Consider the following 25,494-nt stretch of genomic DNA (forward strand, 5'->3'; position numbering starts at 1 on the left):
AAATTATCTCCGGGCTAAACACAAGTTTTTTATGTTTTTCAAATTGGGTTTAATGAGCTCTAACAAGAGTCCCTCGAACCCAATGGTCCAGATATACAAATATATTTTTTTACCTTCATTTCTCAAAAACTACTTTTAACACCTGACTCAAAGAGGTGTTATTTTTTTCTCAGTAAATAGGGTTTTGTATAAAAAAATACTTAGTGGTTGCATTGTAACTCCCATGTAAAACCCATGGAACCTCCCCTTGATGCAGGGTAATCCAAGGCAGAGCAAAGGCTTTGTGTTACTTTGAGGCAACTTTCCAGGGCAAAGCAGGTTTTATACTGGAAAGTGAATCCATACAAAACATTTTGCACAGGTTTGCATCACTTTTGCAGTGGCGGTTCTACAATATGAGTTGAGGAGCGTCATCCCCCCACAAACACACACACACTGCTGCAGAAAGAGTGAAAATAAAATGGTAATAAGGGGATTTTATTACCATTTTATTTTCTACTTTCTGCCGAACAGAGTGTGGGGACAGCGTCAGTGTGTCGAGGAGTGGCCCCTTTGTTTGAAATGCACATGTAGGTTTGGTTGGCTACCGTGCTACAGCCAAACCGACATGCGCAATTCAAACCTCTCATCCCAGCTATTTAAGACAGCTGGGTTGGAGAAGCAGGCACAGGGCTTCAAGGCCTATAGGAGCACTGGGCCAGCTTACTTCAGCCAATCCAGATGCTTCACTCATACTGCCTATTAGCATGAGATCAGCGTCTGGATTGGAAAAGGTAGTTGGCTTTGTGATGTCACCTCGCGCTCGGAAGAGTATGTAGCCTGGGAATGGAGAGCATCGAGGATGTGCCGCAGGGTAAGGTAAGTGAAACTTTATTTTTCTCTTTTTTGATTGTTTATTGTAATATGTACTGATGTAATTGTGTAATGTATATAATGTGTGTAATGTAAATGTATGTACTGGTCCTCTGGTTTTTAATACCACCAACCACCACTGCACATTTGTGTCGCAAACCCAGCGCAAAGTATATAAACTGAACACTTTTGGTGATAATATTTTTTTACACAGCAATACTGTGTCATAATATTTTCGGAGAGGATATTTTGTCACACAGCCAGATCAGAACCAAAGCTGGTTTTCATAGGGCTGGTTCCTGCTTCATGGGTACAGTGGCCGGAATATGGCTGAGATTCATTCAAGTATTCATTCCACAATCACCTTTTGTTGTTTTCCCCCCAAACAGTGCATGACATGGTCTCTCCACTACTGGCTGGAGCTGCATTTCCCTGCTCCATTCCCTCATGGTATTTTCAGGCCCAGATAATTCTTAATACATAATTTAAAAGGAGAACTTGAAAGCCAATTTAATCGAAAGTGAGATTGGTCAGTAAAAAAACAAAACTAAGCTTGCCTCACCAACTCTGCAGCATGATTTAATGATCTCCTGTCAGTGTTAAAAATGATTCCAAGAAAGTCTAAAACAGAGACGGGCGCTGGAAGAGTCTGTTTTCAACAAGCCTGGACAAACCAATAGGCCTCCCTTTTTAATATAAATATGGGTGGATAATTATTAAAAAAAAAAAAATGCATTATGGTTCGCATAACGTTTCTTTAAATAACTTTATTCATTTTCAGCTTACAAATAATTTTTGATTGAGGGTGGAGGAGTGTGTGGTTTGGCATTTTTTTTTAATCTATTGGTTTGGGTAGTTCTTCTTTGCAGTGTTTTTGTAAAGCGCTGCATACCAACTTGCAGCAGACTCGGAGCGCTTGATACACACAAGGGAATTCGGTTTCTCGAGTGAGAAAGAGGCTGAAAAACAATTATCGGAAATGCTATTCAGTGCAACTGCCAGTGGCTTAGACTATTTGCAATCACTCCCTCCACTTTTCTTTGTGCATAAAATGTGTCTTTGCGCATAAGCTGCAGTGGCAGTCTGTTTCACAAGGAGGAGCTCTGCACACAAAGGGGATCATTTTGAGTTTGGCGGATGGAAAACTCCATCCGCCAAACTCCGAAAGGGTGGCAGCCACCTACGCGGTAACCTCACCGCCGGAGTTAATAAGGGTTTCCTACTAGGTCGGTGGGCAGAAACCTAAGTTTCCCCCCAGGTCTAGCGGGAAACAGGCTACAGCATTGTCTCCGGTTCGTAATCGAGCCAGCGGCAATGCTGTAGCCTGCAGAGTGCACCAGCACCCTCGCAATGTTCACTGTCTGCAAATCAGACAGTGAACATTGCGAGGGTGGTGGTGGCCCCCTGCACCTCTTTGCCAGCACCACCACGAAAAGGGTGGTGGAGAACGAGGTCGTAGTCCCCCGGGCAGCGCTGCTTGAAGTGCTGCCCTGGCGGATTAAGATCTCCACCACTTCAGGACCGCCGGGATCCAAGATCCTGGGAGAGCTGGTGGTTCCCTGGTGGTTGGACCACCAGGGTTGTAATGTGTTGTAATGTGTAATGTGCGTAGGCGGTGGTCCAGACCGCCACACTCGTAATGAGACCCAAAGTGATCTTTCTTAGACTCTGTTGTGTTTTATCAACTGTATTGTTGCTAGATTTTAAATGGCACAGCCTAGACTTTTTGTTGGATTGTGAGGAACACACAAGTTAGCAAGACAGTCGTGTTTGGAGGAGTAATCATACACACATGCACTCATATAATGAAACAAAATCACAAACATGAGGCATAACAACAAACTCCAAAACACATCCCTACACTCACATCCTATACTTAAGCAACACATAACCTGCATACAATCCAGACTTATGATGCATATTTGTTCCTGGGCGAGAGCTGATCTCATTTAATCAAGGAAGTGCAGATGGCGTGAAGACTTTAACTAAGACCCTCTGGTTTCTAGGCGAAGCCCAGAATAACACAGACAAGGATGAGCAGCTCGGGTACAGACATAGGCACACATTTGTTGGGCAAGGAGTAGATGGGTATCCCACCAGTGCCTTACAGTTTCAAGGCATTGACCCATGGAGCAGTGGTCATGGAGGTTATCAATTCCACAGCAGGATAAAACCATCCTGGGGGGGACAATCATTTTGTGGAGACACACACTTCATTTTCAGGAGGACTTGATTCACCTGCAATTGTTCCTGATCAGCACACATGTGAAACATGCAGGGTACATGCTGCATACTGTACCTGGCACACCACACATCAGTCAGGGAGATCATGACTCCAGCAGAGGAGGGCAGCACCGATGTTAGAGACAGGTAATCCCTCTCCCCTCCAGGAGTGCAGATGGAAACCCCATTGCCTCTGAGGCTATAATCTACTACCCCCAACTCCCAGTCTCCTTGTATCCTTGTACGAGAGGAGAGGAACCAGCCTCACATACAGGTGGGTTACGTCATGGGTGTGACCCCCTAACCAGTATAGCCTAGCTGACTATTGGGCGTGACAATAACATGGAGCTCCTCAGGTGGACTCAGAACGGTGAGTCCACCGATGATGTTTCAGGTTTCCATACAAACCTTGGGTTTCTGACCTATTACCTTTGGTCTTGAACTTTAGAAGGGTAACATTATGTGAGGTTTATTTTGCCATTTTCCTATATTATGGAACCTAATAGGTTTGTGATTTTTTTTTTTTTAATATGCATGGGTAGCTTTTCCATATCATTACTATTAGCATGAATAGGTCACGTGGGAAACAGATTTATCATTGCAGTATTGTGCAGTCTATGTATGTAATATGTAATGTGTATATGCATCTCATGCTTTATTCTCACAAACAAGTGGTAAAAATGATCACTTTATTCGCACTTTTTGGATCCTCTGTAACAGCATATAAAAAGTAATCTTTTCAGTTTGTGGCTGAAGAGGACGCCTGCAGTTCTGTGGAAAATTCTGAAAGAAGTGTTTTCTTCTCAACCCATTGACTTGAAAGACCTGTGAGGGCTTCACTCAAAACAGGCCGTGCAGGAGAGGGGTGTGGGGCTGTGTGCATTTCTCACACAAGGCAAAGGGAATACAGGTTTCTGTTAACTACTTTATAAGATGTTAGGTCTATTCCTAGTGCTCTCAATTGTGTTATTTGCCTTTGATAATGCTCTAATGCACTCATAATCATGACTATAGTTGCTTGACATTTTTCTCCTCTAGCTTAGTGTAAGGGAAAACATGTTAAGGTACATATGGTCATATTCCATTGACCTATTAAACCCAAAGTAAAGAGCCAAGTATGGAAATAACACTGCTAGGGTCTCTGGCACGTCTGGGCAGCTGCAGATGGGCAAGTGACACCTATGTTAGTTGTCTCTGCTGTGTAGATCCAATAAGATCAGTAGATTATAAGAATAATCTACTGAGAAGGCCAAGATTTCTGGCCCACATCAGGGTTGAAATTCAGGACAGGAAAAGACAATGTTAAACAGGGAAGGGTGCCACAGCTTCAACCATCGTAAAAGGAATTTAATAGTAAGGTCGAGCAATCAGACTAATGTAGAAGATTATTAGGGTTAGGGTACAAAAAGGTACATTAAATAACACTCAATGAAGATCACTCTCCAGCCTAAGATATATACTATGCAGGTCTTTATTTGCACTTTAGGCTGACAACACAGTAACAGTGATGAACCGCAATAAAACCAGAAGGTCCCACCACCTTCTGGAATCAAATTGCTACCTAGTGGCCTGATTCACAAAGGTTAAATTACACTTTTGTGTAAATTATGATTTTTTGCAATTCACAAATGTATTTTATGAGTAGTATCTTTCAGCTGCGGAGTCTACGCACTCGTGGAGGAGACTCCGTACATAAAAAGATAGCCTTTCGTGAAGATACTACTCATAAAATGACTTTGTGAGTTGCAAAAAAAATTTAAACTTACGGAAAAGTGTATGTTTAGCTGTGTAAATTAGACCCCAAATGTCATTGTATCATCACAGCATGTACTCACTGTTTGTTTGATAGGCGCCATTTTGCCGATGATGACTCCTGGTGACCATATAGACTGTCTCCAGGATGTATCCTATTTGGGTCTTCAGACTCCTGAATAGCATGCTCATTGCTTTTGTGGTTAAGGCCCTCATTACAACCCTGGCGGTCGGTGTTAAAGCGGTGATAATGCGTCCTTCTATGTCAATTTTATACACATTAGGACTCGTTTTAGGCCAATGAATCTTTTGACCCAGTGGTAAGACACCGTAGGACGAGATAACTAATCAATATGTCAAGCAATATATCAATAAGGTCATCAATATTTATCACCACAATACACTTTACTTTGGATAAAGACATTAATCAAACTGTCGACGTAACCATGACCTTTCAGCCATGAATTTTATTCCCTATTGATTACAATCTACTAGCAGAAGTGTCAATCTCAAAACCAAGAAGCATAAGAGCATAGTCACAATATGCCAACTGTGATAAGATTTCATTAACGCAAAGATCACAAGCGTAAGGGCATAACATGGAGTAAACATGGATCAGAATACATAGAATATCATGCAAGTCTCAGTTCAGCATAGTACAATGTCAGTCTCGTCTATTTGTGTCAGTCAGGGTGATCACCTAACCTAGCCACTAATTAGCATCAGCATGTTGGACTTCATGCAAAATAATTTAGAACACCAATTTAGAAAACATCTAAACTATGGTCTCTATAAAAAAATACAGCAGTTGGTACCTAGAAAGGAAAAGCAAATAGACAAATTGCATTAGCATTGTCATAATTACCCTCCAAGGATTGAGTCAGCACACAGGATCAGTCTTCGTCTTCAGGACATCAGTCGCATCGCCATCAGTCTAACTTAGTCTAGTGGAGAGGGGACACTTCCCTCATATGGAGGAGAAGCATAAAGGCAATCTATGGGTGAGGACAGTTTATTAAGTCTCTAATCACCAAACAGAGTGACAGAGTTTTTGGATAAAATCGATAGCATTCCCTACCTAATTCTCTGGACTCTTCTGTGACATGGGTTTTTATCCCTTTTTCGCAATACCTTCCCCCAAAATTCTATTGGATAATCGCTATACCCCACTATCTTTAACCTATCAAATTATACATTAGGTAATCCAAATTGTCACCCCACGATAATTTATAACACTTTGATTGGTCTTCATAATTGACGTCTTCGTAGGTGGCACATCCAGGGGGTTTCGTCATCATCTTGGCACATTTCTCGGGTCATGAGCTTCTTTGTCCATGGTTAAATGTCCTTGTACATTCCTTTGTATACTTTTGTTTCAAAATCTGTATAAAACTTATACTAAGGCAACTAGCATGCGGATGAGAAAAGGATGAATTTTGCTACATGAGACGAAGGAAAAGAACAAATGCAGGGTCATGGCCCTTTACGAGTCAGCACACTGAAAAACAGAAAATATCCTTTAATATGAAAGTTACACAGCTAAAATCCTCAACTCACGCTAACTTAAGGCCTATGGGTTTTAATACAAATGCAATATTCGTAAGCGTAAATATATTCAATTAATCATGGTGCAATTTATTTCTTATAATCGACATTAGTTTATGTGCACAATAGTAACTTCACGTTTTATAATCATAATTCAAAATACACATTAAGCAACTAATATTTATTGTCGTTTTTTATATGCAGCATTGTTAGGTATTTATATAAGCATTTCATGTTTAACATATGTAATATTTAGATTACGCTCTCTCAGTCCCTCCTCTGATGACGCTCGTCATCACACAAACCTTTCCCTTTGACCTTTCACTTTCAATTTTTCACCTTGCGTATAATACGCATTTCAACATCTTGCCCTTTATGTGAACTTTCCCAAATTTCATTGAACATTTTCTCTCTTTCACTTTCTTCGTTTCTCCTGGTTCTTTTAGTCCAATTCCTCTTTATTTTGTCATTAATTTTGCATGCCCCCCATAATCCTAATAGACAGACCAGAACAATTAATAGACCCATCAGTATTTTTGCAAGTACCCCATTCCAAATGTTGGTAAACCATCTCCCAACCCTGGCAATTCCCTTTCCAAATTTCTCCCAAACACCAAGTTCTTTCAAATCCTTCAAATCTGTACTATCTCTAGTAAGGATAGTAAGCATACTTCTAATCTTTTTACTGTTATCTGGAATGGATGAACAACAATGACGCTCATTGAACATCTTGCCGACTCCTCCACTCTTAGCTAAAAGAATGTCTAAAGCAAGCCGATTTTGAAGAGTCATAGCTCTTTCTGCAGCAAGTTCAGTATCCATCAGGAGTATAGCTCCTGTAGAATTTGCCAGCATGTTATCCACAATAGTAGACAACTTTTGTATCTTCATAGAATTTAAGATAACACCTACTGAAGGGATTATAGCTCCAAATATGTCACCAATGACAGCCGCCACTGATTCTCGTTTTTGTCTCGGATGTTGTAATTCAGACGTCTTAGGTGTCTGTTTTAAGTCATCAATCTGGTAAATCTTTGGGAATACTATTCCCAAATAACATGTCCCATACAATCCCTTAGGGAGACGGTAATAAGCATTTAGCCCACAGATGTAATAGATCCCAGGGATCACTGGATCTTGTCCATTCAGCATAAAGGTCCATTTACTCTGAAACAAAAACACATGTCTGCATTCACTCGTTCCCACAAACAGGTTGTCTTGCTCGGACTTTGGCCTATATATACAAAGCCTACCTACGTTTAATGCATCTATAGCTAATTTTCCTTGTGTCTTGATTGCAGTGTAAGCATAATCATTTGCATATGTGCGTTTCTCTAATCCTTTTTCTAATCTTTCTTTCAGTGCTTTGCGTCTATCATCAGTGTGATCTAAAAAGCTTTTCTCAACAGGTGATAATAAGCAAGTCAAGTTATTGCGATGTGCGTAGGCTGTCCCAAATGTGAGCGTTGGCTCAAAAAATCCTCTAACTATTTTTATATCATGTTCTTTAGCTAATTTATTTAAAAATTCAATCACAGGCACAAAAGAAAACACAACGTCTAAGTTTGAATAAAAGTATTGCACATGCTCTTGATTGTAGAACCTTGTTAGTAGCAAGCTACAGCTAATTCCGTAAGTAAGAGGGAGACTATGGTAAGTAACTCCCTCCTGTACAGACGAATGAATTTTAGTACACACATAACAATCTTTCGCATCCATAGTTTCCACATACTCATTTAGTAAGCGATAGAAGACATTAGTAGAAAGTTCACCTTTTGCATTAGTTCCCTCATGCATGTGTCTTGCATCCTCCTCAAATCTTTCCCACAGTGTTAGTGTGGTAGTTTCAGGTTTTAAAGTAGCATTAATGGTTTCTTTCTCTATCCATGGCATTCCTACAATCACTCCCACAATTATCACTGCGCACACAACACCTATTATAAGTCCTAGCCGACCACACACTTTACTTCCCTTGCTACTACCTCCATTGTAAGCCATGTCTGTATAGAATCAGATAGTAGAGCAACAATCAACTAGAGGATGGTTCTAATTCTCTGGCTTTCTGCGTGTATTTACAGCGTCTTCACTTACTCCAGGACCCCTTTTTGTCAAATCAGGTTAGCAGCTTGTCGTAATCGAGTTTCTCAATAGTCAAATCCGGTTCTAGTGTCACTTTAGGTAATTCATAAAGTCACTCTTTTCTTTCAATTTTCAGTTTCAGATTTTATCCAAGATTTCCTCAGATTCGCTCAAGTACCGTAGTATTGGCCTGGTACTTCTCGATCAAAACAGAATGCTAGGAATTCTTGTTGCCATTCCGATGTTGTAGCGTACGACCATTCAGGACCTGTATATCTTCTGTTTGCAACTCTTTTTCTCTTTAGCCTTTGTTCACCCTGTTGTTCTCCTTCGCTTAAATCTTCCACTCGAGATGTATTGTTCTCTTCTATTATTGTGCCATTTGATACATCTCTTATCTTGAAGAGTGGTTTATCTGGCCAATTATCACCTCTATGCGTCTTCTCTTGATGTGTTCTTTCAGGACGCTGGACAGCACCCTCCTCTTGTGATATGGTGTTTTCTCTTGATGGACTTGCAGCTGGTTCAGGGGATTCTGGTACGTTCTGATTTCTTTCTATAATTTCTCCTTCTTCTTCTTCTTCTGGTTCTGTGCCGGGTTCGAGTTCTAACCTGTACTTGTCTACTTCTGGGAGAACTTCTTCTTGATTTAATTCTCCTGCCGCCTCTACTGAGATAGGCACTCTGTCACCTCTCTCGAACTCATTGACTGCTTGAGGGACGAGGCTGTTCTCAGAGGGCTCTCCGATCGTCTCAGTTCCTTCTTGATTGTTCTCTGGCCCTGAGACTTCTCTTCCTGAAGTTGTTGTGTCGGAAACTTCAAGTTCCTCTTCAACAGGACATGTTACCCTTTTTGTATGACTGGCATGTATCCAGTTGGGAACTCCGGCACACTTTACTGCAGTAGTAGTCGTCAAGATTACTTGATATGGCCCTTTCCAACGTGGCTCTAGACACGATTTTCTTACGTGCTTCTTGACAACCACACAGTCACCAGCTTGTAGAGAGTGGCCTGGATCACCAATCGGTGGCAATGTGTTAGCTTCCACCTGGTGAGAGAAAGAGCGAATCACATCAGCCAAACCTTTGCAGTAATCCAACACCATATCATCTGTAATATTCACTAGCGCATTTGCAGGTACTGCTGGTAATCTCATAGCTCTACCCATGAGGATTTCATGGGGGGATAGTCCAGTTTTCTTGTCTGGGGTGTTTCTCATTGACATCAGCACTAGAGGCAAGGCATCTGGCCATTTCATGTTAGTTGCTGCGCACATTTTTGCCATTCTCGATTTTAAAGTACCATTCATTTGTTCTACTAGTCCCGATGCTTCAGGGCGATAGCTACAATGCAGCTTTTGCTCGATGTTAAGTGCGGCACACAGGAGTTTAATCACCTCGTTGTCGAAGTGTCTACCCCTATCTGATTCTATAGAGACCGGAAACCCGAACCTTGGTATCAGTTCCCTCAGTAGTAGTTTTGCAGCCGTAAGACTGTCATTTCTACGTGTGGGATATGCCTCAATCCAGTACCTGAAAACACACACAATCACCAACACGTACTTCAGTCCCCCACAAACAGGCATTTCAATGAAGTCCATTTGCATTTTGTTGAACGGACCTCCAGCTCTCCTGATGTGGCTCAAAGTTACCACAGTTCCTTTCCCGGCATTCATCTGTTGACAGATGATGCACCTGTGGCAGGTAATTTCTGCGGCATGTCTGAATTTTGGGTTAAACCAATCAATTTTGAATGACCTGATCATGGCATCTCTTCCTAGGTGAGCCTGTCCATGATAGAGCCTGGCAAATTGAGATAGAAGGCTGTTTGGCAGAACTAGTTTCCCTTCCTCTGAGACCCATAAATCATCTGCCCTCTGTACACATTGCATTTTTTGCCAAGAGCGTTTTTCTTCTTTGCTTGCACAGCTCTGTAATGTTTTTAGCTCATCTAATGTGTCAACTACCCGCAATGCTAGGTTCAAACATGTGTCATTTTCAGTTTGTGGTAACAATTCCCATTGCTCCTTGAATGATATACAGTTCAAGGCACAACATCTTGCAACTTGATCTGCATAGCGATTTCCCATGGATACAAAGGGCCTCATTCCAACCCTGGCGGTCATAGACCGCCAGGGTGGCTGTCCACGGAAGCACCCCCAACAGGCTGGCGGTGCTTCATGTGGAACGGTCGCCCAGCCGGGTCCGGCGGTTTCCCGCCGGATTAGCCCCGGCTGGGAGAATCCTCCATGGCGGCGCTGCAAGCAGCGCCGCCATGGGGATTCCGACCCCCTTCCCGCCAGCCTGTTTCTGGCGGTTTTCACCGCCAGAAACAGAATGGCAGGAACGGGTGTCGTGGGGCCCCTGGGGGCCCCTGCACTGCCCATGCCACTGGCATGGGCAGTGCAGGGGCCCCCTAACAGGGCCCCAGCATGATTTTCACTGTCTGCATAGCAGACAGTGAAAATCGCGACGGGTGCAACAGCACCCGTCGCACCCCTGCAACACCGCCGGCTCCATTCGGAGCCGGCTTCTGTGTTGCAGGGCCTTTCCCACTGGTCCGGCGGGTGCTCCCTTGGCGGGCGCCCGCCGGCCCAGCGGGAAAGTCTGAATGGCCTCCGCGGTCTTTTGACCGCGGAGCGGCCAATTGGCGGTTTCCGCTTGGCGGGCGGTGCCCGCCGCCCGCCAATATTGGAATTACCCCCAAAGTCTTGTGATTTAGTGTGAGCACTGCATTTCACCACGGCAATTTCAAGAGGTAACTGAATCGCATGTAACAAATCCTTTATTTGTTCACCATTTTTCACAGGAGAACCAGATGAGGTCATAAAACCTCTCTGTGACCAAAGTTGGCCAAAATCGTGTACAATTCCGAATCCGTATCTGCTGTCAGTATAGATAGTGACTTTCAAATTTACAGCTGCGTGACATGCCTTAGTAAGGGCGATCAGTTCTCCCACTTGTGCGGAAAACACTTTCTCGAGCCATGAAGCCTCGATAATACCAGCTATGGTACATACCGCATAGCCAGTTCTCAGTGTTCCAGCTGGATCTCTTAAACAGGACCCATCGACAAACATGATGCAGTCATTTTCTTTTAATTGCGTGTCTTGAATATCTGGGCGAGGTTTGGTACACAGCTCGGTTACCTCAAGACAATCATGTTCAAATTCTTCCTCATTTTTAATTTCAGTATTTTCATTAGGAAGTAAAGTTTCCGGGTTCAATACATTGCAGCGCTTTAACGTGACATTTGGTGACCCCAGTATGATCGTCTCATACCTAGTGAGACGTGTGTTTGTCATGTGTTGTGTTTTAGTTTGAGTCAGCAGAATTTCAACTGAATGTGGAACCATTACTGTTAGGGGATATCCCATGACTATGCCTTCACATTGTGTAAGGCTCTGACCAACTGCTGCCACTGCACGCAGACAACCCGGTAAGGCTGCTGCGACAAGGTCCAAGGTAGCTGAAAAATATGCTACAGGGCGATTCGCATCTCCATGGACCTGTGATAAGACAGACAAAGAACAAGCATCACGTTCATGACAAAACAACAGAAAAGGTTTCTCATGGTCTGGCATTCCCAACGCTGGTGCCCTGCACATACATTCTCTTAGCTCCATAAAGGACTCAATTTATTCCTTAGACAAAGTTATAGTATATGGCTCATCCTTGATTTCTTTGCCTGTTAGCTTTATCAATGGTTTTGAAATGATCGAGAAGTTGGGTATCCACTGGCGACAGTAGCCCACCATTCCCAAAAACATCCTGACATCTCTCTTGGTTGTGGGGGGGTTCATTTTCAAAGCAGCTGTTATTCTTTCTTTTGATATTCTCCTGGAACCCTTTTCAATCAAATGTCCTAAGTATTTCACCTCCTTTTGACAGTATTGTAGCTTTCTGGGTGACACCTTATGTCCATTCTTTCCCAGATGATTCAGTAATGCGATGGTATCGTATTTACAACTGTCTCTAGTCTTAGATGCAATGAGCAAATCATCGATGTACTGCACAAGAGTTGAATTAAAAGGCAGCACCAGTGGCTCCAAGTCCTTCTTCAATATTTGATTGAAAATGGACGGTGACTCAGAAAACCCTTGAGGAATTCTGCACCAACTGTACACCTTATCCAGGAATTTGAAACTGAACAAAAATTGGCTGTCCTCATGAAGAGGTACCGAAAAGAATGTTTATGATAGGTCTACTACGGTAAACCATTCAGCTTCACAGGGGACCTGGAACATTATTACTGCTGGGTTGGGTACCACAGGGCAACATTTTATCACAATTTTGTTTATTTTTCTCAAATCCTGCACAATTCGAACCTTTCCACATGGTTTCTTTAAACCCATTATGGGAGAGTTACATGGACTGCTCAGGACTTCTTTCAGAACTCCCTGCTTGATAAAGTCTGCAATTATTTGTGACACTTCAATGAGAACGTCTTGGGTCATGTGATATTGTGGCACTTGAGGGAACACTGCATTTGGTTTTTTCTGGACTTTAACTGGTTCTACCCCTTTTATTAGTCCTACTTCTTTCCCGGTTAGGTCCCACACCTTCTCCGTTACCGTTCCCTGTAGTTCAACAGGCAGATCAATCAAAGTATGCATCGGGAATAGAGTAATCAGAGGGTAGTCCTCATTTGTTCCTGTTTCTTCCTCTAAAAACTGACTTTCATCTCCCTCATCATCGCTATTTGTCTGTACTTCAATTCCGTCATTGGAACAGGTAATTGAACATTTTGTTTTACACAGTAAGGTGGTCATTCTGACCTCGGCGGTAAAAGGCGCCTACCGCCGGTCAGAAATCCTCCATAATCCCGCCGCGGTCGCGGAAACCCGCCACGGTCATTCTGACCCGCAGAAGGCAAACCTCCGAAAATCCGACCGCCACAACAGACCGCCAGACCAGCGGTCGGCGGAAAGGTGGAGGTGACCAAACCTCCACCGCCACGCCAACAGAAATACGCCCATCCCATTACGACCCACGAATCCACGCGGCGGTCATTCAAACGCGGTATTCCATTGGCGGGACACACCGCCGCGGTCAGAATACCCACCAACGAACAAAACTCACCCACATTGGACGATTTGAATCCCACACACCTGATACACATACACACACCACTCCCACACACACAATACAATATAAAACACCCACCCACATCACCCACAAACCCCTACGCTTACAAAATCATAAAGAAGGCAAGAGAGAGACACCAGGATCCAAAACATAACAGCCACAGCCACTCAACACCATCACCCACACACTATCCACACACAAAACAACACACACCACCACACTCAACTCACTTAAATACACATACTCCACCCCACACATCATACACACCACCCCATGGCACCCCAAAGACAACCCCGCTTCACAGACGAAGAACTCAGGGTTATGGTGGAGGAAATCGTTCGTGTAGAGCCCCAGCTGTTCGGCACACAGGTCCAATACACCAGCATTGCCCGGAGGACGGAGCTATGGCAGAGGATTGTCGACAGGGTCAACGCAGTGGGACAGCACCCCAGAAATCGGGAAGACATCAGGAAGCGATGGAACGACCTACGGGGGAAGGTGCGTTCCATGGTATCCAGGCACAACATCGCCGTGCAGAAGACTGGCGGAGGACCCACACCTCAACCCCCACAATTCACATCATGGGAGGAGGAAGTCTTGAACATCCTGCATCCTGACGGCCTCGCAGGAGTCGGCGGAGGAATGGATACTGGTAAGTTGAAGCTTCAATACTGCTTCCCCCCCACCTGCATGCCAAATCAGACCCCAACCCTCACCCCCATCCTCGAACCCCACCCTCACCCCCACCCCCATCCTCACCCCCACCCTCACCCCCACCACCATCCTCACCCCCACCACCATCCTCACCCCCACCCCCAGCACACCTATTCCCCGCCAATGTCTCACCATCACAACCCACACATCCCAAAACCTAGGCCTGCATGCGTCCACTAAGCATGGACACCCATCACCAAAGCATGCCCAATGCATATACACATCCCCCCCACAAGCCACCCTCACCAAAGCCCCCACACACGAATGCCAGCACTTGGGGACACGGGAACCCACAGATACACCCATATGCCACACATTGAAACTATAACCATACCTCTATACCCCTGCAGGACCCGACCGTCAACACACCGCGGCGGAGGGGCCAGAATTATCCACACCCCCCACCCAAGAGGCCGTCAGCGATGACAGCAGCTCTGTCGATCTGGACACCGATGACCAGCCCGGACCATCGGGGACCTCTGGACAGTCGGTTCCCCTCACACAGGCACAGGCCACTATAGACCCTAACCCCTCTGGGAACACCAGCACAGCTCCCACCCAGCGGGCCCATGCCTCTGTCTCCAGGGCGCGTCAATCTGCGGTGTGTCTACCACTACAGGGCACCCAGGATAACCCACCACCCCAACAACAACAGGGACCTGGGGGCAGTGGTAGTGGGCACACCGGCCAGGGGGCAGAGGCCCAGGGAAACAGGCCAACTCGGCGGGCAGCTGTGCGACAGGGGGGGGAGGAGAGGCCCAGGGAACCCACTCTCCACGAGGTCCTCACCACCATCATGGGAGCATACAACCGCTCCCAGGAGACGATGGCGACGGTACTGGCCCGGTTCCAGGAGATCCAGGTGCTGCAGGAGGAACACTATCGGGGGTACAGGGAGGACATCCGAGCCATCAACACCACCCTGGTTACCATGGTAGGGCTGCTGCAGGACCTCGTAAACAGCAGGGCGGACACTGAACAACACCCAAGGGCCCCTGCCACTAGCCGGGACCAAGAACAGCCATCCACCTCCGCCGGCGCTAGTGGACAGGAGGCCCCCGCACAGCAGCAGCCCACCAGACCCCCACCTCCTGCAGGAGAAGAACCACCCCGCAAGAGGGCCCTGAGATCTCGCAAGACAGAGTAGGATGTCAAGACCCCCGCCAGCAATGGATACCACCTGATGTCATCCCACTGTCCCACATTGTCACCCTGTCCATCCTCGAACTGCCCATGCTCCATCTCTCCACAGGCCTCTGGACAATGCACCTGTGTGACTGTTACTCTGGACTCTGCCATGGACATTCCTTCACCATAGCCCCCACCCACTTGAAACCACCCATCCCATTTTGAGCACTTCAATAAACACCTATTTTGCACCAAAATATCAGGAGTCTGGCTGTGATTTCAATAGATTGTAATTGACATGACAGTGCAAATATGTCCTTGTACATGGTGAAGTCAACAAACAGCTGCCACAAAGCTGTAGTCCATGGGGAAACGAAGCACAGGACTCGTAGTGGGGACCCCAGATCTGAAATAGGGAGGGAAAAGCCAAAACTCAGTCATCATACACTGGGGCAAATAGACAGGCAGCAGAGATGCTGCAGAGTAGTTAACTTTTACTAAATTATCTTTGAAATGTTACCTGTGTCCTATTGGAAGTACTGTTCAATGATTCTGTCCCTGTTGTCTGTTTCAGCCCCGTCGTCTTCCTCCTCGTCACTCTCCTCAGGTTCCACCGCTGCCACAACACCACCGTCTCGACCATCCTCCTGCAGGAAAGGCACCTGGCGGCGCAAAGCCAGGTTGTGAAGCATGCAGCAGGCCACGATGATGTGACACACCTTCTTAGGTGAGTACATTAGGGATCCCCCGGTCATATGCAGGCAGCGAAACCTGGCCTTTAGGAGGCCAAAGGTGCGTTCGATCACCCTCCTAGTACGCCCATGGGCCTCATTGTACCGTTCCTCTGCCCTGGTCCGGGGATTCCTTACTGGGGTCAGTAGCCACGACAGGTTGGGGTACCCAGAGTCCCCCACTAGCCATACACGGTGTCTCTGTAGCTGTTCCATCACGTAAGGGATGCTGCTATTCCGCATGATGTAGGCGTCATGCACTGACCCTGGGAATTTGGCATTTACATGCGAGATGTACTGGTCAGCCAAACACACCACCTGGATGTTCATTGAATGGTAACTTTTTCTGTTCCTGTACACCTGCTCCCTGTCTCTTGGGGGAACCAAAGCCACATGGGTCCCATCAATGGCACCAATTACGTTGGGAATATGTCCAAGGGCGTAGAAATCACCCTTCACTGTAGCCAGTTCGCCCACCTCAGGGAAAATGATGTAGTTCCTCACGGATTTCATCAGGGCAGACAACACTCTGGATAACACCTTTGAAAACATGGGCTGAGACATCCCAGAAGCAATTCCCACTGTTGTCTGAAATGACCCACTTGCCAAGAAATGGAGTACTGACATGACCTGCACCAGAGGGGGAATCCCTGTGGGTTGGCGGATGGGGGACATCAGGTCGGGCTCCAGCCGGGCACACAGTTCATGGATAGTGGCACGGTTAAGACGGTAGGTCAGGATAATGTGGCGTTCTTCCATTGTCGACAGGTCCACCAGCGGTCGGTACACGGGAGGATTCATCCGTCTCCTCGCCCAACCCAGCGGACGGTGCCTAGGAAGGACAACATGGAGCACACAGTCAGGCAACCCACAGGTACGTACTCACAGCTAGCACAGTATACGATTCTCTATGCAGTGAATGGCGTGTATGAGTGGCTATGCAAGGCCTAGGCCTGTGTGACGCAGTTGAAATTGAGCCATGTGGGCCCTGGAAATGGCGGCTGCCTGACCTGTGAAGTGTGACAATGGGATGTGAGGTCAATGCGCTGGCGTGGCACACCGCGGCGGGCGGCGGGCCAAGACCGCGGCGCGAAGCCGCATTGGTTAACATTGAAGCCTATGGGTTTCAGGAGCCAATGGCGAAGGGCGCCGGCGGTGGCGGGACGCACCGCCGCGGTACGCACCGCCGCGGACGTGACCGCCATTTTCTATCTACTTATCCACTTGCGACTTGAACTTTCACAGGAGAGGACCTATACTGCAAGTGTTGCTGTGACCTCGGTCTGGAAGGGACAATGGCTGCTGCGACTGGGGAAAGGGCCCCTGCCTTCACTGGCGAGGAGTTGGAGAAACTTGTGGATGGGGTCCTCCCCCAGTATGCGCTACTCTACGGTCCTCCAGACCAACAAGTGAGTGTAATTCTATCTGGATTTGGGGCCACTGGCTGGCTTGGGGGCCTGGCGGGGATGGGGGGCATGTTGGGCATGGCGGGGGGCCTGGCGGGGGGCCTGGCGGGGATGGGGGGCGTTGGGCATGGCGGGGGGCCTGGCGGGGGGCCTGGCGGGGATGGGGGGCGTTGGGCCACTGGAAAGGAAAATGCTGAGTAACTTGAACGTGGTATTTCTCCCTCCCTGTACGTGTCACATAGGTCCGCGCCCATGAGAAGATTGGGATTTGGCGTGCCATCGCCAAGGAAGTCCGGGGCCTGGGGGTCCACCATCGACGGGGCACCCACTGCCGCAAGAGGTGGGAGGACATCCGCCGCGGGACAAAGAAGACCGCCGAGTCTCTGCTGGGGATGGCCTCCCAACGTAGGCGGGGTGCCTGCCGTCAACTGAGCCCCCTGATGTTCCGGATCCTGGCGGTGGCCTACCCTGATTTGGATGGGCGCGTGAGGGCAGCACAGCAGACACAAGGGGGTGAGTAGAAGCATCATCTACTCTGTTGTCGTGCAGTGGAGGTGTCTGGGTGGGGGAGGAGGGCTGTGGGTCCCCCTAGGCCAGGGCGATATCTGTAGGCTGGGCACCCCCGTAAGCCCCTGTGTCCCCAGCCACCACCCTCAGTAGTGTGTCAGTACAGCCATCCCTGGGCCGTGTCATCCATGGGTGCAGTTGACAACTCTAGGCGTGTAGGGCATGTTCCACGGAATGCGTAGCGGACCACAAGTGCGCAACTTAGTGCAGGGGGCATCTGTGTCTGTCATGTCCGCTAACTGTACCGGAGATCCATGTACTCAATATCCCTTTATTTCTCTCTCCCCCCCCCTTTTTGTTTGTCTTTCTGTGCTTGTGTGCATCAGCATCATCAGGCGGAGGAGAAGTGGCATCGGGGCAGGAGGGAGCTGCATCTCACATGGCCCAGGAGGGCCATGCCACAGAGTCAGACTGGACCAGTGAGACGGAGGGCGAGGGGAGCTCCACGACGGGGACGACTGGAGCCTGCAGCGACACGGACACGTCCTCGGAAGGGGGCTCCCTTGCGGGGGTGGCACCATCCGTGCCCCCCGCCATTACAGGTACAGCCGCCACCCAGCGCACCATCTCCGCCCTCCCAGCAGCCCCTCCGCGTTCGCCCCGTGCCCGCTCTGCCAGGAAGCCGGGCATCTCCTTCGCCCCAGGCACCTCAGGCCCTGCCCCTGTTACCCCCGCTGCCCTCAGTGAGGAGGTCATTGACCTCCTCCGAACGCTCATTGTTGGGCAGACTACCCTTTTGAATGCCATCCAGGGGGTGGAGAGGGAGGTTCATCGCAGCAATGCGTACCTGGAGGGCATTCATTCGGGTCAGGCTGCCCATCAGCGATCGTTCCAGGCTCTGGCCTCAGCACTGACGGCAGCCATTGTCCCTGTCTCCTGCCTGCCTCTACTAACTCCCTCCTCCCAGTCTCCTGTTCCTCTGCCTGTCCCACCCACACCATCAGACCAGCCTGCACACACCTCAACACCCAAGAGAAGCTCATCCAAACATAAGCACCACAGATCACCCAGACATTCACACACGCAACATTCCGATGCAGACATGCCAACAGTCACTACCACCTCTGTGACCCCCACCTCCTCGTCTCCCTCCTCCCTCCCTATGACGTCTACACTCACACCTCCATTCACCTCACCATCAGCCAGTGTTTCCATCACCAGCACACCCTCCACTCCAGTCCGCACACGTGCAGTCACCACCCCCACTGCCATTTACACGTCCCCTGTGTCCTCTCCCACTGTGTCTGTCACCCCCTCTTCCACACCACACAAACGCAGCCACCCACCCACCCAACAGCCATCCACCTCACGACAGCCTATCCCTCCTGCACCTGCACCCAAAGACAGCAAACGTGACTCACCTACAACCACATCCTCTCCCTCCACTCCCATTCCCACTGTACCTACCACTCTCCATTGTCCCAAGAAGCTCTTCCTCGCCACTACTAACTTCTTTCCTGACCCTGAGCCCCCCCCTCCTTCTCGTCGGGGTAAGAAGAGCACCTCAGCCACCACCAGCCCTGCAGCCCCCTTGACAAGGGTGCAGGGGTATTGGAGCCCGCCAGCCCGCATGTCTGGATCTTCACCCAGCAGCAAGGGGACAGCCAGCCCACCCCCTGGGAAGAGGAGCAGAAGGCGGAAGGGGCGCCGCAGGAGCCCGCCTTCTACATCCCCCCCGGACACCACCCAGAGACAGTCACCAGCCACAGCTCCAAAGGGAGGCAAGGGCCACAGGCCGACGACTAAGGAGGGCAAGGGCAGCAAGTTGGAGAGGTCAGGCAGCAGGCCTGCTGCCCAGGAGGAGCCCACAACCCCCATAGCCGCTGCCCCGGGAGAGCCCACCAGCCCCATAGCCGCTGCCCAGGGAGGACCCAGCCCAGCTGGCCAGGAGGGCCCCACCACCCACAGCCCAGGTGGGCAGTGAAGGAGCACCATCCCCGCTGCCCAGGAGGGCACCACCATGCAATTAGCAGTTGGCCATAGACCGTCCGCCGTCTCAAGAACCGCTGAACTGGGCCCCGCCGTCTCAAGAACCGCTGAACTGGGCCCCGCCGTCTCAAGAACCGCTGACCTGGGCCCTTCAAGGCAAGAACCGCTGAACTGGGCCCTTCAAGGCAAGAACCGCTGAACTGGGCCCCGCCGTCTCAAGAACCGCTGAACTGGGCCCTTCAAGGCAAGAACCGCTGAACTGGGCCCCGCCGTCTCAAGAACCGCTGAACTGGGCCCTTCAAGGCAAGAACCGCTGAACTGGGCCCCGCCGTCTCAAGAACCGCTGACCTGGGCCCTTCAAGGCAAGAACCGCTGAACTGGGCCCCGCCGTCTCAGGAACCGCTGAACTGGGCCCTTCAAGGCAAGAACCGCTGAACTGGGCCCCGCCGTCTCAAGAACCGCTGACCTGGGCCCTTCAAGGCAAGAACCGCTGAACTGGGCCCCGCCGTCTCAAGAACCGCTGACCTGGGCCCTTCAAGGCAAGAACCGCTGACCTGGGCCCTTCAAGGCAAGAACCGCTGAACTGGGCCCTTCAAGGCAAGAACCGCTGAACTGGGCCCCGCCGTCTCAAGAACCGCTGAACTGGGCCCTTCAAGACAAGAACCGCTGAACTGGGCCCCGCCGTCTCAAGAACCGCTGAACTGGGCCCTTCAAGGCAAGAACCGCTGAACTGGGCCCCGCCGTCTCAAGAACCGCTGACCTGGGCCCTTCAAGGCAAGAACCGCTGAACTGGGCCCTTCAAGGCAAGAACCGCTGAACTGGGCCCCGCCGTCTCAAGAACCGCTGAACTGGGCCCTTCAAGGCAAGAACCGCTGAACTGGGCCCCGCCGTCTCAAGAACCGCTGACCTGGGCCCTTCAAGGCAAGAACCGCTGAACTGGGCCCTTCAAGGCAAGAACCGCTGAACTGGGCCCCGCCGTCTCAAGAACCGCTGAACTGGGCCCTTCAAGGCAAGAACCGCTGAACTGGGCCCCGCCGTCTCAAGAACCGCTGGACTGGGCCCTTCAAGGCAAGAACCGCTGGCCCTTTGGCAGACGTGGCAGGGCAGGATCTATCTTGCGCAGGGCTGCAGGATGTCCTCTGGCCAACTTGCCTCCTCCAGTGGCAGTGGGGTCTGTTATGGACTGTTTGGACTGTGGCTTTGCTCTCCCCAGGATGGCCCAGTGGGCAGGCCACCCACTGTATGGACTGTATGGACTGTGGCTTTGCTCTCCCCAGGATGGCCCAGTGGGCAGGCCACCCACTGTATGGACTGTATGGACTGTGGCTTTGCTCTCCCCAGGATGGCCCAGTGGGCAGGCCACCCACTGTATGGACTGTTTGGACTGTGGCTTTGCTCTCCCCAGGATGGCCCAGTGGGCAGGCCACCCACTGTATGGACTGTATGGACTGTGGCTTTGCTCTCCCCAGGATGGCCCAGTGGGCAGGCCACCCACTGTATGGACTGTTTGGACTGTGGCTTTGCTCTCCCCAGGATGGCCCAGTGGGCAGGCCACCCACTGTATGGACTGTATGGACTGTGGCTTTGCTCTCCCCAGGATGGCCCAGTGGGCAGGCCACCCACTGTATGGACTGTATGGACTGTGGCTTTGCTCTCCCCAGGATGGCCCAGTGGGCAGGCCACCCACTGTATGGACTGTTTGGACTGTGGCTTTGCTCTCCCCAGGATGGCCCAGTGGGCAGGCCACCCACTGTATGGACTGTATGGACTGTGGCTTTGCTCTCCCCAGGATGGCCCAGTGGTCATGGAGTCCCCTCGTGGATCTGGCGTCGTGTACTCAAGTGGCTGAGGAGCCCCCCCTTCCCTTCCCCCTGAGGTGCCTGTCCTATTTTCTTTCTGATGCCCCTGCAGTGTTCTCTCCGTGGAGTTCTTGTCGTGGGACTGGGCCTTGCCCCTTTGCACAGGACCCCTGTGATCCACGGACAGTGGTTGGACTACATTTAGTAGCTGTATATATTTTGTACATAGTTTATTTCAATATATCTGCCCGTTTCTGATCTCTTCTTTTGGTCTTTGCATTATTTCGGAGGGGGGTGGTTTGTGGGTTGTGACAGTGATCTGTGGGAATGCATTGATGTGTGTGTTGTAGTGGGTGTGGGTGGGTGGGTGTGTGCCGGTAATCTTTTCCCTCCCCTGTGTCGTAGGTGCAGTACTCACCGATGTCTTCCGCGCCGCCGGGCGTGCTCCTGGTATATGAGGAGGAATAGGAGTGCGGGGATGACCTGCAACTCTGGCTCCATACTGCCGGAATCTCCCGTGGAGTGCGTAGAGGTGAGCGTTTTCCCGTTCGTAGTCTGTTTCCGCCGTGTTCTTATCGGCGGTGCTCCCGCCCCGGAAAAGGTGGCAGATTGGTGGGTCGTAATAGGGTGGGCGGTACTTTGTCTGCCGCCGGGCTGTTGGCGGGAACCGCCGCGCTGTTTGTTTGTACCGCTGTGGCGGTCGGAGTGTTAAGTTGGCGGGCTGTGTTGGCGGTTCCCGCCAGGGTCAGAATGCCATTTTTAATACCGCCGGTCTGTTCGCGGTCCGACCGCCGCCTCTCCGCCGACCGCCAGGGTCAGAATGAGGGCCTAAGTCTCTTCCCAGTAGGGATACTGGACTCGAGTCACAGACTACAAACCTATGTAGCCCCTGGAAGTTGCCGATCTCAACTTGCACTGGATCTGTAATCGGGTTAGTCAAATACTGATTTGCTACTCCACCCACTCTTATAGTACGTCCTGAGAGAGGCAATCTTGGAACTTCTGCACTTCTAACTGTGGAACGTGTGGCTCCTGTGTCGACTAGGATTGAAATCTTATAACCCATCACCTTTCCTTCTACATATGGGCCTCTCTGATCCACCTCTAAGGATGCTGCAAGCCTGCACTCTTTACTGTCTGAGCTATCATCTGACCAATCTTCATTCATGCCATTTTCACCTCGTAATGGGAACTGTTGTACAGTATTATTTTGATTTGTTACCTGGCCTGTGACCTGCTGAGGAAGCATCACCTGTTGCTGTCCCATCGGAGCCATTGGTAATTGCATTTGCTGTCTAGGCACCATAGGAATCTGCTGCTGTACTGGTTGCAATTGTATTGACTGAAAACGCGGATTTTGCATCTGCTGCATGGGCTGTACCCCTTGCATTTGCACCAGATTGTTCTGAAAATTCGGGTTCTGATGTCTTATTTTCGGACCTCGTGAATTTTGTAATGCACCAACATTAGTACCTTGCTGAACAGCACCATCCTGTACCATATTCGGGCACTCCCGTTTCCAGTGCCCCACGCCCCTGCACGAGTGACATGGTGACATCTTTTTCACCCCTTGCACGTCATTTTGAATTACAACATTATTCATATCTGAACCACGGTTCACAAACCCTCGACCTCGACCCCTCAATTGGGTCTGAAACATCCCGTTCATTTGCGGTTACTGTTGTATCATCTGTTGAATTCCATTTCCCTGTATTCCTGCCTGTGCAGCCCTTATCTGCATCACCATCACCTTTTCTTTCAACTTTTTCTGTTTCAACTCAATCTCATCACTGCAGTATTTTGCATACCGCAACACCTCATCAATCGGCTTAGCTTGCCAACAAATCAAATGATTCTTAATCATCTGGCTGACTTCCGGTCGCAACCCTTCAACAAATCTAAACACGAGATGTTTCATATCCTTTGGTTCAATAGACTCAGTACCACTGTAATGTTTGAATGCCTTTAACAATCTTTCGTAATATGCATGTATTGATTCCTTAACCTCTTGAGAGGTCCGGTCGATTTTCTGCCAATCAGTCACTTTCGGCGACACCTTTTGTTTCAGAAACTCAATCACCTTATGATAATACTTCATCACCTCTTCAGAAGGTGCCCCGGTCACCTTATCCCTTACTGGTTCCTTTGTCGGCCAATCGACTCCTCTCTCACACTCAAGCCACAAATCAGGCGGAACAATGATCTCAAACAAGGTATTCAAGTCTTCCCAGAGGCATTTCGCAAGTTTCACAAAGCTATCTGTCTGCTGATACCACTCGATCGGTTTCTCTCTCAATCTGGGATAATCGTTAGTAAAGGATAAAATGTCTCCTCTGGTCCATGGCACGTGAACTAGGACACCACCAGCTGTTTCTCTCATAGGTAATATTTTTACTGATTCCAGATCAGGTGAAGCCTTAGCTTGATTAGATCCTGGACTGTCTCCCTTTCCCTTGTCTCTTTTCTTTGCCCATCTGCCTTCCCATTTTTCCAGTGCCCCCCAAATTTGTGCGCTTTGCAACAACTCTCTCAAATGTGCCTTCATTCCCGCAGACCTCATGTGTTCAAAATCTTTTGAATCAAAATCTAATCTATAACTTCTTTTCAAATGTTTGGTGTTTCCGATATCAATGTTGTATTTATCCGCCAGGTTCGCTAATCTCTGATGCACTTTGCCCACTTCTTTGGTAATCTTAGGGCATAGGTACCTCAATTCTGCCTCTGTGTATGACTCCAATCTATTTACTCCCATTGTACCTTCCACTAACTCAGCAGCTTCTGCCCCTAATCTCACAAAGTTCAGATATTCATCTTGTTTTTCTTTCTCTGGCTCGACTGTAACTATTGCAGTCTTTTGTGAGGTATAAGTCTTTTCTAACCATTCGTTTAACTGTTGGACTGTAAAACCCTGCAACGAAATGTTCCCTGCATGTATCATTGGGGAATGTGAGGTGTTCGTACTCATTGTTTGTGGAGTTAAAACTCCTAACCCTGTTTGACGTATTGCTTCGAGGGGTGCTCCCACCGGGCTAAGGTCCATTAAGGGCCTTGGCTGTTCAACTGTTTGCTCTCCTGGGGCCATAATCTGTGGAGTTCCCATAGACCCTCCTCTTATCGCATCTTGAGTCATCACTCCCTGATCGCACGAGCCTGTTTTGCCCTGTGCATACAATGGTACTGGTGGACCAACAGTAATTGGTAATGATATGGCAGCAGGTGTTTGACCCGGACCCAGACTCCGTGGAGCAGTAACTCCATAGGTCTGTTCCATGGTACCCGAGACAGGTACTAATGGCGGTCCAGCTACTGGGTTATACCCTGGTATCAGCTGTGCTGTGGTTGAGATAGCAATTTTCGGAGTTGATTCAATCTGTATTAATTTTGGCTTTGTGTATATCAGGTCTGGTGGCACTATTAGATTTGTAGTCGTCTCAAGTACTGGGACATCTGGGTAGATTCTCTGTATCTGCGGTGGAGGCTGCAACTGTATCGGCATGTCTGGTGCAGTGGGTACACTGAAACTATTCTGTATCAAAACAGTATCACTAGTCTGTACCGTATCAGTAACTCCCTTTTCCTGCGTCTGGTTCCCAGGGTCTGTTCCAGTACGGCTCACTGCATAAGGTGGTGGACGATCATGTAATAATCTGTCCATAAATTCCTCATCATCTGAATCATCTT

At 49.0% G+C, this 25,494-nt stretch overlaps 1 long non-coding RNA gene across 1 annotated transcript in view; it reads left to right on the top strand.

The window, feature by feature from the left end:
• Positions 1–821: 821 nt before the first annotated feature.
• LOC138258797 (uncharacterized) overlaps positions 822–25,494 on the top strand; it is a 234,438-nt gene continuing 209,765 nt past the window's right edge. The window contains exon 1 of the long non-coding RNA XR_011198579.1: positions 822–858. This is a non-coding gene — a long non-coding RNA (uncharacterized lncRNA). The remainder of the gene's footprint in view (positions 859–25,494) is intronic.

Source organism: Pleurodeles waltl, chromosome 9 (genome assembly GCF_031143425.1).
Source record: "Pleurodeles waltl isolate 20211129_DDA chromosome 9, aPleWal1.hap1.20221129, whole genome shotgun sequence".
NCBI lineage: Eukaryota > Metazoa > Chordata > Amphibia > Caudata > Salamandridae > Pleurodeles > Pleurodeles waltl.